Source organism: Saccostrea cucullata, unplaced genomic scaffold, assembly GCF_032062105.1.
Source record: "Saccostrea cucullata isolate Sc308-1 unplaced genomic scaffold, CSIRO_AGI_Scuc_v1 ctg3542, whole genome shotgun sequence".
NCBI classification, from domain to species: Eukaryota; Metazoa; Mollusca; class Bivalvia; order Ostreida; family Ostreidae; genus Saccostrea; species Saccostrea cuccullata.
The window spans coordinates 10,001-27,458 of record NW_026930864.1 but is presented as its reverse complement, the minus strand read 5'-3'; the positions used below and the strand labels follow the sequence as shown (position 1 = coordinate 27,458).

The 17,458-nt window shown below is 30.9% G+C and overlaps 1 long non-coding RNA gene and 1 pseudogene across 1 annotated transcript; both read right to left on the bottom strand.

Moving 5' to 3' along the window:
- Positions 1-17,458, bottom strand: part of LOC134230346 (uncharacterized) — a 31,199-nt pseudogene that overhangs the window by 6,330 nt on the left and 7,411 nt on the right.
- On the bottom strand, positions 1,056-3,122 carry LOC134230344 (uncharacterized). The gene is made up of 3 exons (XR_009984336.1): positions 3,062-3,122; positions 1,467-1,583; positions 1,056-1,223 (listed from the first exon to the last, which is right to left on the bottom strand). It is a non-coding gene; the product is annotated as an uncharacterized LOC134230344 (long non-coding RNA).

The window sequence follows — 17,458 nt, the reverse complement described above, 5'->3', positions numbered from 1 at the left end:
TTCATTTTCCAATCTTGACAAAAACACCTTTGAGAAAGGAGAACCAAGTCCAGGAAATCATAGGATCTGCCATATTTCAGTATACGAAGAGTCATAGTCAAAAATGTGTTATAAAAACAATTAGAAATTGGATAAAAATATTACAGACACGTGTTTTAATTAAAATAGAACATTTAAGTTAAATCAGTAAAACTAAATGATTGAAAAGCGTTTTTCGTTTCTTTCCAAGCACCGAGGACATTATTTATTGAACAGCCCTCGTATATCGAGTCAACATATGAATGAAAGTTACTATTGTTAATAGATAATACGTCTTTAATATATCAAAATGTCAAGTTGAGCCACAGCAAGTGTTCTTTTTTTCTTCTCAGAAGATTTTGAAAATAATTCTGCCTTGTTCAGGTTTGAATAAAAAAGAAAAGTATTCTGTAAAGGAATAAAAAGCTGTTAATTATTATCACAGATAAGCTTTGTCAAATATATGATATCTCAATTTATAAAATGCAAAAAACCACAGCATAAGATTTTGTTGTAAATACATGTCCAATAACAGGCATGTAAATATAAAAATGTATAGGGTATACAAGTGTTGAAAAATAAATAAGAAATATCAAAAATGAAACCTGAATAAAAATACAGAGTAAACATCAATGTCAAATATTTTTAACATAAACCAAAAAAATGTTTAACTTTCTAATAAATTATGACTTTTGTTACTAGCAATATAGACTCAGTTATGCTACTGGACTGCAAAAACATGTAATTGCTTAAACATTACTAAGTCAAAGAGACTGTGCACAGAAAAATTATCTGTATTTTTATGATAGGTAACAATTACCTTTCTCATTACATATTTCACTGAAGAGAGAAAATTTACTCATTGAGAAAAATATTTTGACAATTCTCATAGGATTTTGGTATATACTACCCTAATACAAGATTGTAAGATAAAACTTGCAATATTGCATAATTTGACACTTTCTATGTCAGAGGTACTATTCTTTTAATCTATTGCACATTCTAGTAGAATGATTGTATACAGTATATATATTTTCTAAATTTTCATCTTAAAGCATCTTGTGTAGATGTAACATGCTAGCACTGCTTTAATTAGGTAAAAATCTATCGAATGCTACATTTAATCTGACAATATCCAACTGTCTTTACGACTCCTTATTCATTTCTTTTTCTGCTTCCTCTAGAAGATTCCACATAGTTAAAATCTACAAAAAGAAAAAAATTAACGTAAAATTTAGAACCAGGAAGTAAAACATGAATAAAACATATTCCCTGCTATTTATATGCCCCAAGCCCACACCCTAACTAATCAAGAAAAGATATTAATCAATTCCTTTTACTGCCCAAATGTGTTTTAACATTAACAACACTCTAACTTACAATGTAATATAATTATGTTAATGATATTCTTTTTAATCAATTCACGATAATGAATTGTTCATATTTACCTTTTGTTGTATATCTGTTTGATCATTATTACCATCCATATTAGCTTTTTCTTTTGCTTTTGTGCAATATTTCTTGGCCTCTTCAATGTCACCAACCATTGCAAGACAGTAACAAACCTTCATGCACAAAGAAAAAAATGGAATTTGGAAAACTGGTATTTTTTGTTACTTTTTGACATTGTTAAATAATGAAGAACATATTTTATTGACAATATGTCAAAGGGATTGGACACAAGTTCCAAAAATTATACAGTCCTCCAAAAACTTGTATAGTTATTGAAGATGTTTAATCCATGACATTCTCAAGAGAATTTCTATTAAGTTTTAAAAAATACAAAATTACTTGGAATACACATCGGATAATGGCAAACAAGTATCTCAAGAACCTCTTGATGAAGTTACAACAAACTCACACACAACCTCTTAAATATGCCTTATACATGTAAATGTCTATTTTAAAATCTATAATTGAAATGTTCTTGCAGAGATTTATAGGTGTATGTCATTAGGTTTTATGAAAAATTTCCGGATATTTTTTTTAATAAGATATACATGAAGAGGGAAATGAAATTGAAGATCTAAGGGAAGGGGAAGGTAGAGGTACAAAAAACTATGACAAACATTTATTGATCGTACCAATATGTATCAGTACTATGAGTATCACTAAAGAACTTTTATCTCCTATTGAGGACTCATTCTACCCCATAATTTGATCATTCTTGAATCTTAATAATTGAAGATGCTTTCATATTAATACACATGTATTATTAATCATGGCTTTGTTGATCTTGAGAAGACTCTCTCAGTTCTTTCCCCATAAATTTATATAAAAATGTTTTATTTTCTATTGTGGTCCTGCCTTGTCCCCACAGGTGCACACTGGAGGAAATAAATAAACTATACTATCTGATGAGGCTTCCTTATTTCAAATGTGACTCATCTTGATTTTTTTGTTTTTTTGTTTGTTTGTTTTTTGTTTGTTTGTTTTTTTATTTTTTTTAGAAGAAGCTTTTTTAAGGAACCTTTCCCTTATACATATCCTGTATTCAAATGTTAAACTCTGATCCAAGATGTGACCCAACCAGGGCCAACTCCATCAACTCCATCATGCTTCAACCCCCCCCCCTTTCTTTATATTGTCAGATATTCTGTGTAAAGTTTGCTAAAAATAGGATTTGTGGTTCCAGAGACGATGGAACAATGAAAATTTTTCAAATAATGACAGGCAACATACAATTTTGTCAGAATACGTTACATGTATTTCAGCTTTTGGTTAAATGGAGTTAAAAATCAATAAATATGGGAGTGAATGTCATAAAAAAGGTAGAGATCAGAAGATAGTGGGTTCAAGGCAAGGCTGTGAAAGTCCAAAATTGATTAAAAAAAATAAGAAAAAACTGCTCAATGGCCCTGATTGCCGAGCAAAGGTCAACCTTTTAACTCTTTACTGGTGTATAGTGGTGTCTCCATGGTTTAAATTTTTCAAACATAAAACACATAAATGTATCAATCATTCATATTTCTAAGTCAGAAGACATGACAACACAATATCATATACCCCAGCCATTTTCATGGCGGGGCTTAATAATACCCACTTTTAAATATGGTTGTGGGTTATCCTTGTCATGTTCTGCCCACTGTTTGTAGTATCTTAAATTTTCTTGGCTGTTTCTCTCTTTCATAACTTTCCCCAAAGTGTTTTTTCTCACACAGTTCTACAAAGAAAAAGAGATAAATTTAAATAAAATTTAAACAAGCAAAATATCGGGAAAATGTTAAGACTTTAAAAAAAAATAAAGACTTACATACAAAACAATAGCTTTAAAATACCCCACAATTATGTACCTCTCTAAATAAGCAGTATGCAAATTAAAGAAAGTGAGGTCAAGGTCAAAAAAGTTCAAGGTTAAAGTTTTGATGCAGTAAATACTTTCACTAGTACTAAAAGTATATTAAGTTTGATAACATATCTTGAATTGTTTCTTTAAAACTGAGTAATTTGAGAAAAAAAAAGTCAAAGGAAAGGTAAAAAAAAAAGGCTGATGCAGTTGAGTACCTTATTTCAGTATGTGTCAGCTTGTTTTTGTTACACTTCTTGAATGGTTCTTTCCCACTGACTAAACAGTAATTTGGGAAAAGTGAGGTCATCCCACAAGAAATCAGGAAAAAAAAATGTTATGTTTTGAAGAGCTCTTATCAATATTATCAGTATATAACTTTGATAAAAAAAAATTAGAATATTTCTTTGAAATTGAACTTTAAATAAGTTAAATGGAAAATGCAACTGAAGGACAGATGGATGGTCAGAAGACAGACATGACAAATTTAAATTTTCCCCCAGTCATATTCAGGTGGAGCATAACCAAAAGAAATTGTTTTTCTCCACCCCACAAATAATAATTTAATTCCTTTTTTTGGGAACTAACCAGAAAGCATTCCACTCATTCTCTGGCAGATGATTCAGAGCATTATGTTGAATTAAGAAACATCTTATTGTTAAATTTTTTGATTTTCAAACATCTCCGGGACAAAGTTCAACATTTACCAAAGTTATAGATCCGTGGACAACCTCATTGAATGAATCAATAAGTGTCCCTGAATTCCCCGATAATCAGATTTCTAAATTTATATTCCAGTAGACGTCTGTCTGCAGGCCATCTAAAATGTATTAAGCAACTAGTTATAGGACTTAAAAATTTGAAGATATCATGTATTTTAAGTATCATTTTTTAAAATATTTTACATACTTCCTAAAAAATTTAAAAATTTAACAAATAGGTTGTGTAAGACAAATTTTAAAACTAAAATACAAACTTCTGAAGTGCCTCATCAACAGACATGGCCCCTTCACTCCAATCTGTTTTGGTGCCCTTTCACCAGGATTATTAAGTCTCTTGTTAACTTCATCAAGATAACATAATATATTGGAATGACAAATTTTTGGTTTTGATTAATGTTTTGAGAAAAATTTTTGAGAAACTTCATCTTGTTTGGTCTGTATTAGGTATTTTACAAAGTCGCATGACCAATGGCAATGTTCCATTTATAAGGTGTACATTGCCACTGTTATTTCTTTCTCCAAAAATCAAATGAAAAAAAACCCGAAAATTAGGTACTTCTTATCTGTTTTGTTGGGTTTTTTAAATTACTAAGAGGCATTCTGCTATGGTTTGTAAACAATTAATATTCTGCAAAAGCATCAAAATTTCATGGCAAATTAAAGAAAAATTTTGATAATATTAATTAAAAACACAGGTGGACATTGCAAACTTTTTACTTTTTTTACGCTATTTTTTTTTTCAAGATAATGTTTTTAAAATGGTCAAAAACCTAACTCACAAAATGGTATGTATAATTCTACAACATCTGCCATCCTGTTTTAATTAATCAAATTCAAAATGATGTTTTTCTGCATCTTGATAATTAACATCATTTTCTGGAGTCCCACTTTCCTGTTAAGTATGAAAAGAGAATACAACAAATGACATTAAGGACTTTAGAATTCAGAAAAATGATACTATGATGGATTAATTGAAGTTATAACTTTATTTTAAATGAAGTATATTTAATTAAAAAATTTAAAAAGTGTTTATTTTTTTTTTAAAAATTTTGGCTGAGAAAATGCTAAATGTATTTATTGTTGTTCATTAAATTGGCTCTGTCCAAAATTTTGAATATCCTGTAAATTTCTGCTAAATAAATTTGGAAAATTCTGCTACCCTGTCAATTTCTGTTTTATTACCTCTAAAATTCTCCTTGCCCTGTTAAATTCTGTTTACCTAGGGCTGACAAATCTCAATGCACAACACCTAAGGCTAGTGAATTTTTAAAGGGAAATGAATTTTTAACAGGCATATGTTCATGGCCAAGTGAAAAAAAAATTGCTCAATACTTAAAAATGAATTAGATTTACATGAACAAAAAAAGTATTCTGTCTTAAGAGATATTTATTTTTGCATATCAAACTTTGTATGCAAGCAATATTAGGCCAAAAAAAATAATCAATAGTTTCTCAGGCCAAAAAATTCAAAATTCAATGCAGCAGGCAGGCTTTTTTTATTTTTTTATTTTATTTTATTTATTTATTTTTTTTTAGAAGCAGGTTTTACACCTTTTTTAAAGTCAGTTGTGCAATAAAATGATAATGTCTACTAATTCTTAAGTTTTGTTTCTTGAAATTACATGTAGTTATAATATGTATTCAACTTTTATTTATAAGTTAACTCATAAAATATTGTAATTTAAAAGAGAGATACTGTTTTTTTAATAAAAACATCTTTCTTAGCATTTTGAAAAAGGGAAAAATATTTTCTTTCTCAAATTGGAAAAATAAAAAATTTAGTTATTTCCCTTTTTAATATGTAATAAATTTAATCAATGCGGCTGTTTTTGAACTATTGGGCGGGGCCTGATAAACTATTGATTTTTTTTTTTTTTTGGGCCCTTAAAATAATATTTTGTCATCATGTACCTTTTTAAATTGATTTCAATTCTGAAAGTTTTAAAAAATTTAACTAAAAATGACAAATGGCATTTGGGAAAAAAGGAGAAAAGTTTTAATAATTATGAGATGGAATAATATAAGATGCTGCTATTAATAACAATGTTAGCAACAGAACCACAAAACCACTGAGGCTAAGCTTCTCATACATGAGAAAAAGAATGGAATTCTTAACAGACAACATTAATGGCTATAGTTTTAATAATTGAGATAGCAACATAAATAGTAATGGTGTTTACTGTTGGGGGTTTTCAAATGTTGCCAATATTCATAGCACACTCTAAATGCATTTTCCCTTGATTATGAATTTATTCCTTACCATAAAATTAAGTACTGGAAAGTGGACAACAATAAAAGAATTAAATGGAATTCATTTTAGATTTTTGGGTAAATTGAAACTATTTTGTCATAGATTATAAGAGTTATCTTTATTTTACAGTTCATGGTCAAAAAATATTTTTTTTATCTGTTATCCACTATTACCTGAAAATTTTGTTTACTGGTACTGGTACCCTATGAGTTTCTGCTTATCTTGTAAATTTCTTTTCTACATACCTTGTAAATTTTGACAAACCTTGTAAATTTCGACAAACCTTGTAAATTTCTATATACCCTGTAAATTTTGACAAACCTTGTGAATTTCTACATACCCTGTAAAATTTTACAAACCCTGTAGATCTCTGCTGCTAACTGGTTATATTCCAGAGCCTTTTGATAGTTGTTCTTTGATGTCTCTATGAAGCTTAAGGACACGTAAGTTTGACAAAGAAGAGGGTGACGATTACCCACTGTGTTTCTCTTCACATCAAGAGACCTGATCAAAATTTAAAAAATTCTCCTAGGGACATTTTGTCAGCCCAAATACATTTCTTGGCCATTCTTAATATTTAACCCACTTTAATGCAGCAACTTGAATGTCTGTTTTATTTAAGGTTAATATACTACAAAATTTGCTACAGATTGCAGTGAAAGTGGTATAAATCTCTTATTATATGCTAAAGACAAATGTTGACTTACATCTGGAAACTCAGGTTATCGACTTGATTCAGCCTCCTGCAGCAGACTCCCAAGTCGTTATATAGCAGTCCTAAGCTTAATGGCTGATGGCCAAAAAACACCTCTTTTGTTAAATATAAAATTTTTAAAATGACAAAAATATATTTATCAGTGCCATTTTTATCTAAATTTTACTGTATTATATATAGACCATTATAACAAGACTGAAGTTATCAACAAATCCAATATACATGTATATGGTGGATTTTTTTGTTCCTCAATCTACTTGTGAAAAACTACCCATTCTATTTTGATAATCAGGGAACTGCATTTCATTGATAATAATGAGCAACACACAATATTATGATGGTATATTGGTATACATGTCCTTGAAAATATATTCCTCCAAATTATAAACATTTTTCAAGTAAACACCCTAAAAATGATTCTTAAAATGATTAGTGATTTTAACTTGAATAACTTGTGAACCTGACATGTGAGTCAACAAATTATGTTTAAAATGAAGCAAAATTATACTACATAATCTACTGACATTTTCAATCAGATCAATCTTCTTTATTCTAGCTTGTAAAAATAAAGATGAAGATTTATTTCATTTTATTAATTATACAGAAAAAGGCCTTTGACAATTTAGTTGTGGGAGTTTATCCTTTTAATATTTTGAAGAGCATGAAAAATGCTGTTAGGGTTTTAAATTGCACTAGGGGGGGGAAGGGGGGGAAAGGGGAATACCAGTTTTTCACATAAAGAAATATAAAAAAAAAATTTCTTTTTGAAAAATCTTTCTTCTTCAAAAACCCATTTTTCCCAAAAGAAAAGTTTTTTGGAAACTTTTGTGTTGGGAAAAGGCATTCTCTTTTATATGTAAAAAAATTTCAAAATTTGGGTTTTCCAATCATTGACCCCCGGGGAAAAGGGGTTTTTGGCCAAACAATGGGGTAAAATTTTACTAGAAAAAATTAAAAAGGAAAAAATTTTTAATCCTTTTCTCAAAGAAAATTTGGCCAAAAAAGCTAAAATTTTTAAAAAATCCTTATAATGAAATTTTCTTTTTTTGTTCAAATCATTAAAAACCCCCGATTTGAAATGGGAATAAAATTTTTTAAAAATAAAAAAATTTTATAGGAAAAATTTTGAAAATCTTTTCTTTTTCAAGAAACCCCCCTTTCCAAAAAAGTTTTAACTTATTTGGAAAACCTTCTGGGGTAGTTTTTTTAAAATTCAAAATTTAAATTTCATGACCCCCGGGGAATCCTTTTTTTGGGGAAAAATAAAAGGTTTTACTTTTAAAATTAAAAGGAAAAACCTTTGAAAATTTTTTGGGAACCTTTTTTTTGGGCCCAAAAAAGCGGGAAAAATCATATAATTGCCCTTAAAAGGTTCAGGGGTGTGTAATTTCCAAAATTTCCCAAATTTGATAAAAGGGGAAAATTTGCATTTATTTAACAAGGGGCAAATTTTGGAAAAAAAGGGAAAACAAAAATTAAAGTTTTGGGAAAATTTGGGGCCCAAAAAAATTGGGCCCTTTTTAAAAAATTCTTCTGTTAGGCCTATTGCAGTGAAATGTTTGAAAATTTTTAGTGTTGTAAAATCAGACAATTTTAATAACCAGTTACTCGCTTCATCTTCCTATTGAGTACCCGGTTAAGGTGTAATATCCCTCTGATAAGAGAGATAACTTTCGGGAGACATTTTTCATAAATTTCAGTGGATTGTCAACTTTCTGTAGACATTTCTCCATGAAATTCAGTGAATTCTCAATTTAGATTTTACAATTTCATTAATATGGACCATTTTATAGTCAACTCAATCAAATCTATTCTATAGTACAGATGTTGATTTCTAGTTTCTATTGCCAATCTTTTTATTAATTATTTATAATAGTTTACTTAAAACATTTTTACTCATTTCCCTTTTAAAACCCATGTAATTAATTTAAGATATTTCTATATCTTAATGTATAAGTCATTTAATTGTTACAGAAATTTCAGATGCAGAATTGATTATAAACATTAAATGATATTTTTTTTTCACTAAATATATTTTCAAGGGCGATAATTGAAATAATCCTTGTTGATGGATGCATAATTATTATTTTACAAGCATGGAAAACAATTCCGATTTAAAAAGCAACGCTTCAGTGAGTATGTTTTCTAATGAGAATTAGATAGGTATAATAGTGAATATTATTTTCATGTAAACCTCATATTTCTAATTTTAATTTATTATGAGATAACAAATTATTGATATCTTTATTTACCATATCAAAATTTCTTCACATTATGTTTTGACATAATATTCATTTCTAAAAAAAGTAAGCAATGCTTCATACTTCAAGCTACTTGTAATTGTATTAAAAATTGTATATACTTCAGATTCATATTGATTGTCCCATGCATGTTTGGTCACCATAAGGAATATAGTCTGTAGTTCCTTGGGAATGAGCATGCATGCTCTAAAAACTTAGACCTGATCACTCATCTGGAAAATGTAGGTCAGATCCAGGATCTGAAAGATGCATGGTAGTGTGCATCATCCATGGAAGTAAATGGTTATCATAGTTGATCTTTTTCTCATCAGAGATCTGTGGTAGTAAGTGGACAATAGGGTTCAAAATGCCCTTAAGCTAGTCTGGATCAACTAAGGGCTGCCTTGTCGGAAGAGTTGAACAATATCCCTATTGGAAGGATATAAACACAATGATGAACACCGTGCAAAGGAGAATCAAGGCTGTGGCAGTACTAGTTGCACGGAGACGTGTGAGATTATGAGAATTTCAATTTTTAACTTTTGGGGTGTATATAGGGCTTTCATATGAGTTTCTTAAAATTATGAATTTTGGTCAAAATTGAATTAGATTTCTTTACAATTTATTTGAATTGATATCTTAAATGTTAGATAGGATAATAAACACAAGTACATTTACGGGAAGATGGATGGATAAATAGGAAGTTGACATCAGATTGATACAAAAATAAATCCCAAAATATGGCATGCCTCAACAAAGAATGCTAAAATTTCAAGCATCTGTGATAAGAAGTTGCTGAGAAAACTGCGACAAAAAATTTCTTATCTATGATACAGACAGAACAACTGATAAAAAGGAAGTTGACATCGGATTTGTACAAAAATTAATCCAACCACATGGCATCCCTCAGCAAAGAATGTGTTTTTATATCTCGCCAATAAGTCGGACATAGAGTTTTGGACCAAAGTTTAACTCCAAAAAAGCCGACTTATAGGTGAGTATATACGGTATTTCAGAGAAATTTCTATTTTTAGTAACCAAGGCATCATTGTTCATCAAAATCAAAAACTGATACTAGTATATAGAATAATGTATCTTAGTGAAGTCTACTTGTGTGCCAGGTTATACTGGAATCAGACCAAAACTGTAGGTGGAGTAGCATTTTGAATGTTTTTTCACAGAAATTTCTATTTTTTAATAACCACTGCAACACCATTCAATGAAATCAAAAACCTATATACAGATTTATGTACCTTAGTGTAGTCTACTTGTGTGCCAAGTAATACTATATGACCAAAACTAGGAGTAGCATTTTGAAGTTTTTCCACAGAAATTTCTAGTATAAGTAACCACGGCAACACCGTTCAACGAAATCAAAAACCGATATACAAATTTATGTATCTTTGTGTGGTCTATTTGTGTACCAAGTTATACTGAAATCAGACCAAAACTGTAGGAGGAGTAGTATTTTGAATTTTTTCACAGAAATTTCTATTTTTAGTAACCACGCTAACATCATTCATGGAAATCAAAAACTGACAAATAGATTTATGTACTTAGCGTGTCTACTTGTGTTCCAAGTTATATTGAAATCAGACCAAAACTGTAGGAGGAGTAGCATTTTGAATGTTTTTTCACAGAAATGTCTATTTTTAGTAAACTTGGCAACACCGTTCATCAAAAAAAAAAACCTATATACAGATTTATGTATCTAAGTATAGTCTACTTGTGTGCCAAACAATACTGGTATCAGACCAAAACTGTAGGGGAGTAGCATTTAATGTTTTTTCAAAGAAATTTCTATTTTAGTAATCACGGCAACACCGTTCAATGAAATTAAAAAAATTCTGTCGAGACTTAAGTTTTTATTTGGGTTTGTTCCTTATAGAAAAACCAAAACTTAAAGAGTTTTGGGGAATTTTGAAACTTTTTTTAAAAACAGCCTTAAAAAAAAACCTTTTTAACTTTTTATGTTTTAGTGTAGTCTACTTGGTTTCCAATTATATTAAATCAGACCAAAACTGTAGGGGGTGGATTTTGAAAGTTTTAAAAAGAAATTTCTATTTTTAATAACCCGGCAAAAGTTCATCAAAAAAAAAACCCCAAAAAACAGAATTTTGTATCTTAGTGAAATCTACTTGTGTGCCAAGTTATATTGAAATCAGCAAAACTGTAGGAGGAGTAGCATTTTGAAGTTTCACAGAAATTTCTATTTTTAAACCACGGCAACATGTTCAACGAAATCAAAAACCGAAAAAAAGAAATTTTGTATCTTAGTGTAGTCTACTTGTGGCCAAGTTATATTTAAATCAGCCAAAACTGTAGGGGAGTAGCATTTTGAAAGTTTTTTACAGAAATTTCTATTTTTAGTAAACCCTGGCAACAACCCTTCATCGAAACAAAAACCATAACAGAATTTTTGTATCTTAAATGTAGTCTACTTGTGGCCAAAAATATTTAAATCAGTCAAAAAATGTAGGAGGAGTAGCATTTTGAAAGTTTTTTACAGAAATTTCTATTTTTAGTAACCAGGAACACCGTTCAAAAAAATAAAAAAACCTAAAGAATTTTTGTATCTTAGTGTGGGCTATTTGTGCCAAGTTATATTGAAATCAGCCAAAACTGTAGGAGGAATAGCATTTTGAAAGTTTTTTACAGAAATTTCTATTTTTAGTACCATGGGAACACCGTTCCTTAAAAAAAAAACCATAACAGAATTTTTGTATTTAGTGTAGTTACTTGTTGCCAAGTTATATTGAAATTAGACCAAAACTGTAGGAGGAGTAGCATTTTGAAAATTTTTTCAAAAGCAAAACAAAAACCAGGCAACCACCATTCATCCCAAAATTTTAAAAACCAAAAAAAAATTTTGTATCTTAGTGGGTCTACTTGCCAAGTTATATTGAAATCAGACCAAAACTGTAGGAGGAGTAGCATTTTAAAAGTTTTTTTACAGAAATTTCTATTTTTAGTTAAACCCCGGCAACACCGTTCCAAAACAAAAACCCAACAAAGAATTTTTGTATTTAGTGTAGTCTACTTGTGTGCCAAGTTATATTGAAATCAGACCAAAACTGTAGGAGGAGTAGCATTTTGAATGTTTTTTCACAGAAATTTCTATTTTTAGCAACCATGGCAACACCATTTAAAGCATCTACGATGAGTAGTTGCTGAGAAAACTGCGACCAAAAATTTATTACAGACACACTGACAGACGGCTAGACAGACAAACAGACACACAAGGGTAAACAGTATACACCCCTCCCCTCTCCTTTGGAACGGGGGTATAAATATATGCAATTATAAACTGACCTTTTCATAATCTGCTGTGATTTGAAAATTTTTGTGCCAATTCCATTGTAAGAGTGACCTAATTTTGCCAAGTCTGACTTGTCTGCAGTTGACATATCTGGTACTCTCCTAAAATGAACAAAATAAATAGAAACACAAAGCAGTGATCTAAATAAACCCCCAAACCCTAATTAGATTATCTTAGATTAGATGGTCAATGTTTTTATCAATAAAATTGATCATAGGAAATATTAAAAAGATCATAACTGAATAAAATTGTATCACTTACTTTTCTCGAATTTCTAGCACCTGTTGGTGAATCTCAGTACTCTTCTGCAGTTTGCTATTGTGATGATACACGACTGCTAGCATGTACAAAGCCTCTTCCCTTGTCAAATTCTTTGATTTGTTGACTTCATTGTACTAAAATCACAAAAGGAGAGTTCCTAGGTTTTTATTCTTTTTTTTTTAATTTTATAATGGCACATAGTGTACTACCACTAACATGAGTTTGCACAAAGATAAGATTTTATTTCATCATAAATGGTTGATTAATGCCACTGAGCAGACTTCAACGCATCATAAATATATTTACTAAGATCATTCGCATAATACCTAGGAGCAATGGAAAAGATTTTCAAAGAATTCATGCTTTTTCACTATATATACTGAGTAATCATTAGAGCCCCACCTTAACACCAGAACCCCTGACCCAGGGGCCATGAAATTCACAGTTTTGAAAGAGGTATCCTTCCTCATCACAACTATATACATGTACATAATTCATTGGTTTAATACCCAGGAGCAGAGAAGAAGAATTTTGAAGAAACAATGTATATTCACTATATAATCAATATAGCCTCGCCCTAACATCACAACCCCCAACCCAAGGGCCACAAAATTCACAATTTTGGAAGAAACACTCTTGTTCATCATAACTTTATACTTACTTACTTTGTTTAATACCCAGGAGCAAAGAAGAAGATTTTTAAAGAATTCATGCATTTTCACTATTTAATCAAAACAGTTCCCTCCTTACACCAAAATCCCTGACCAGGGGCCATAACATTCACAAATTTGGAAGAGGCGTCTTTCCTCATCATAACTATGTAATAGTTTAATGGTTTAATACCCAGGAGCAGAGAACAGATTTTTGAAGAATTAATGCATTTTCACTATATAATCAATAGAGTCCCACCCTAACACCAGAACCCCTGACTCTGGGTCCATAAAATTCACAATTTTGGAGGATGCACTCTTGTTAATCATAACTATGTACTTAGTTACATGTAGCTTGTAACTGAAGAGCAGAGAAGAAGATTTTTTTACTGTACAATCAATAGAGCCCCATCCTAACACCAGAACCCCTGACCCAGGGGCCATGAAATTCTCAATTATTGAAGAGGCACTCTTGGTCATCATAACTATGTTCTAAGTAAGTTAAGTAAGTTTCCTTAATACCCAGGAGCAGAGAAGAAGATTTTCAAAGAAATAATGCACTTTTACTATATGATCTATATAGCCCCGCCCTAACACCAGAACCCTGTCCCAGGGGCCATGAAATTCACAATCATTGAAGAGGCACTCTTGGTCATCATAACTATGTTCTTAGTTAGTTTCTTTAATACCCAGGAGCAGAGAAGAAGATTTTCAAAGAAATAACGCATTTCTAAAGATTGCATTAATTTTAGTGGTTTTGGCCCCACCCCTCAGGCCCCAGGGGGGCAGGGACCATGAAATTCAAAATTTTTGTTCCCCTTCACCCATAGATCCTGTATTCCAAATTCGGTTGAAATTAGTTCAGTAGTTCCAGAGAAGAAGTTAAAAATGTTCAAAAGTTTACGAACGACGAACGACGTAGGACGAAAACAGATAGCAATAGGTCACCTGAGTTTACTCAGGTGACCTAAAAATGTGCTAGTTTGCATCTGCCTACCGACCCACTGAAAATTCACCCAACCCAAACTTTCTCAGTCATTTTGTTATATTACTTTTTTCTTCAATTTCTTAGGATATTGAAACTGTTTCAATTTTAATTTTTGACTTAAAACATTTAAAAAAAAGAAAAAAAAAAAAGAGTGCCTACTTACATACCCAGTCTAAATATTATGCATGTAGGTCGACAACTGCAAACAAACATTTTTTTAAGCTTGGCTCCATTGAAGCCCCGCCTTACACCCTGTGGTCATGATTTGAACAACCTTGAATCTACACTACCTGAGCTGAGGATGCTTCCACATTAATTTCATCTTTCATGATGCAGTGTTTCTGGAAAATTATTTTTACAACGAGCCCCCAAAGTTTCACTATTTCTTTATCTCTCTTTGAAAGAAGGCAAGACCCTTTACTTGTAAAAACTTGAATTCCCTTTACCCAAGGATGCTTTGTTCAAGTTTGGTTGAAATTGGCCAAGTGATTCTGGAGAAGAAGTCTACAATGTGAAAAGTTTACAGAGAGACAGACAGCTGGACAGCTTGAGGACGCTGGACAAAATGTGATCAGAAAAGCTAACTCAGGTGAGCTAAAAACTTTAAACTTGGTCATGACTTGTGAATGGTTTGTGCTAGGGTTTTATACATGTACATGTATTTCACAGGTGTATCCCTTGTTTCTTTTGGACCATTTACTTTGACTCTTTAACACTGACCTTAAAGTTTGACCTACTTTTGAACCAAAACTAACATTGGCTATGAATATTTTGCTCTGAATCTTTTTTATTTCAAAGGTGATTTTTCTTCTTCTAACAGTGCCTTTTTTACGTATCATTTTTTAACTTCTTGATCTTGACTTTGGACTTGAATTTCAAATTGACTTATATTTGTTAACTTGTAACCTTTGCCATGAGATGCCATATGGGGGATGGAAGGTGGTTGCAGGGGGGGGGGGGCATTGTGGGGGAGGGGGGTCAGTGTTTCACATACACATCTTGATTCCTTGCAAAAATGATGTTAAGGAAACATTTAATTCCCTCCCTAAAAGAAAACATATGAATCATAATTATTGTTTTTCAAAATTTTTATATAATTCAAATTAAAGAAACCTTTGAAAAACAGAATGAAGATTTCTCTTCTCTTTCAGTCAAAATCAGAAGATCACTGTGATGGATGAATTATTTACTAGCTCAAGCTGCATATATGTATATTGTTTGAAACTTCATTAAATTTTTTATTGTGTCATCTCAAACACTCAAAAACACACTTGCATGTCCAGGGTTGCACAAAGATCTTGGCGTGATGCTAAGTTGGTAGGTACAATTTCTCAAAATATCATAACTTTAAGCATCTGTTTCTGAACAGCCCCTCTTCTTGATGCTTGTCACTGTTACACTACAATCTGCAAGTTTACAAAAAAAAATCTCTCAGTTATTCAGATTGAACATATTTTTCAAATATGTTAAAATAAATCAAACAAGCTAGGATAGAGTACTACATACGTGTAAGAAATTATGAGTACACTACATGTCACACTATGAGCTATAATTCCTTCAAATAATTACTGTTGTATCTAATTTAATGAAAGGCAGATTAAGGGAAGAGTCATAACTAAAAAAACAAAACAAAAAGTAACTGATGAAAAAGAGACTTCCGGTATAAGTCTCCTACTGTTGAAACCAGAGGGAAGAAAAGGTTTCTTCTGCATCTGACCATCTTTCCCTCTGTCTAGATCTGTCAATCTGACCCAACTTGCACTTTTACTCAAATTGCTTGCAGATATTGAGCTGATTTGGTAGTGTATCATATGGATATTGATGAATTACATATCAAATTTGCAATTCAATCAGCTTTACTGATTTTAAAGGAATTAAGACTTTTCTATCATTTTCAAGGGTTTTCTGTATTTTTTTTTCCATCAAAAGCTTACAAAACTTGTGCTGATTTTTAGTACACGTAACTTTACCTTGATAAGTTATCGGTCAAGCCCCAGGATCATGATGTTTCTGAAGCTTAAGTCAAATTATGTCTGTTGTACTAAAATGTTGAACAGTCAGGGGCATAACTTAAACAAGTTATTTTCAAAAATAACTCAAATGAGTTATTTTGTTTGTCTCAGTGAGTTACTTCTCTTTGCTATGACCTACTTTTCCCCATCATTATTAATTTAATAACTCAAACACATTATTTTTCCAAAATAGTATCAATAAAGAAATAACTTGTGTAAGTTATTTTGTGTCATTCCTCCCTAACTTCACACCCTGTGCACTAAAGGTTTTTGCTCATGCACCAAGACAAAAACAAATGTTTAACTAAATTTAAACCTTGCTCAATGCCAGAAAAGTGTTCGAAGTCTTGGGAAAATTGGGGATTTTTTTATTTAAGGAAAAAAATTGGACATATAAACATGTGGATAAAACCATAAAATAAGGGGTAAAATGCTGTTTATCTCCACCTCCTCACCAATTCTCCAATGGAGTCGGTGCACTCAATCTAGTATTACATAATGGAATCCCAAAATGCAATGCATATTGGCAGGAAACACAAAACTCCAAAGAAAGCAGTGTCCAAGTAGGATATAAAAATAATTTTTTAAGTTATTATTAAAAAAAAATTTGTGCTTGTAAAATAACTTAAGTTATTTTTTTAATAACTTGTTTGAGTCATGTCCCTGACTGTTGAAGAAGTGAAAGAGACCAAAATCAAACTATTTTACAATATAGCTTAATAAAAATATTGTTATCTGCAAAATTAAAGATTAATTCAATAAACAATACAGCAAAACTCAGTTTTAATGAAGTTGCTGAGACCTATGAAATTACTTTGCTATATCTGTTATTACCATATATTAAGAAATTCATTAAATTTATATAGATGGGAATCTAAGATGACTTCGTCATATCCATGAAACCATAATATTCGTTTTGATACTAAACAAGTTTTACTGTAAATATCTTACAGGATCAAAAAATTTGACTGAAGTCTGTTTCATGATTTCTAAAAT